Genomic DNA, 1,080 nt, shown 5'->3' with positions numbered 1-1,080 from the left:
AACGGTCGCGAGCTTTGAAGAAAACGAATGTCGAGTGAGGATGGGGGGGGGAGGAGGAGAGGCCTTTTTGAAGCTTTTTTTTTCCCTCAATATTCTCTATTCGTTTCTTCATCTCGTTGTTTCTCTGCATTACTGCGCCGTAAGGCGGTTTCTCGTGTTGCTGCTGCTCACCGTTGGGCAACCTAATTGAGCCCCACTTATTGCTCAGTAAAGGAAGCTCGCTATGCGCTCACGCGTTGTGCCTGTTTTCCGAGGTTTTTCAATGAAATTTCGCCCAAGAGTAAAAATCAGCGTGAGCAGCGCCGGGACCGCTTTTATCTTAGCGACGACACAACCATTACATGGCAAAGACACACACACGCCGGGCTCGTTCCGGAGTCTTTAGTCGTCGCCGAGACTTGCGGCCGTTTTGCTGTCGCGGCCTTGCGCTTGCGATCAACTGATTGCGCGCGCTTGTACCAGCGACTTCGCTCGTCGCGTCTCCCTTAAATTATTTTAGGGTTGGCGGGCTTGCGAAACCGTCCTTGTCGACGATGCTCGAATTTTTAAGAACAAGATTTATGAATAATGCTGTTTGTAACGCACAAATATGTTATTATATGATTACCCTGAACGGTGGATCACTTGGCTCGTGGGTCGATGAAGAACGCAGCTAATTGCGCGTCAACTTGTGAACTGCAGGACACATGAACATCGACATTTCGAACGCACATTGCGGTCCACGGATACAATTCCCGGACCACGCCTGGCTGAGGGTCGTTTATGCATAAAATTTAGACTGCTCTCGCGATGATTTCGTCATCGCGTGTAGCGAATGTATTGGGCGTTCGTTGACCCCATGCCCTTGTACAAAAGGGGGTGCGCGTCTGCGTCGCTTGAAATAACGCGCTCTCCCGCAAGTCTCGGAGATCGAGTCCCTTCGATCCGGATTTCGTGAGCCAGCGTGTGCGAATCGCGAATTCATTTTCTCCCTTTGCCGGGGAGAAGTTCAAATCTATTCGCATTCGCCCGCGATACTCTATGAGAATCGAGCACAACCAAATGGCCGTTCCTTGAATTTTTCGAGTCGAGCGTGTGCGG

The 1,080-nt window shown here is 50.6% G+C and overlaps 1 non-coding gene across 1 annotated transcript; it reads left to right on the top strand.

The window, feature by feature from the left end:
* Positions 1-604: 604 nt before the first annotated feature.
* Positions 605-759, top strand: LOC122418808 (5.8S ribosomal RNA). The gene has a single exon (XR_006262688.1). It is a non-coding gene; the product is annotated as a 5.8S ribosomal RNA (ribosomal RNA).
* Positions 760-1,080: the final 321 nt, after the last annotated feature.

This window comes from Venturia canescens, unplaced genomic scaffold (genome assembly GCF_019457755.1).
Source record: "Venturia canescens isolate UGA unplaced genomic scaffold, ASM1945775v1 PGA_scaffold_59__1_contigs__length_33337, whole genome shotgun sequence".
NCBI lineage: Eukaryota > Metazoa > Arthropoda > Insecta > Hymenoptera > Ichneumonidae > Venturia > Venturia canescens.
This window is presented reverse-complemented; position numbering and strand designations above follow the sequence as displayed.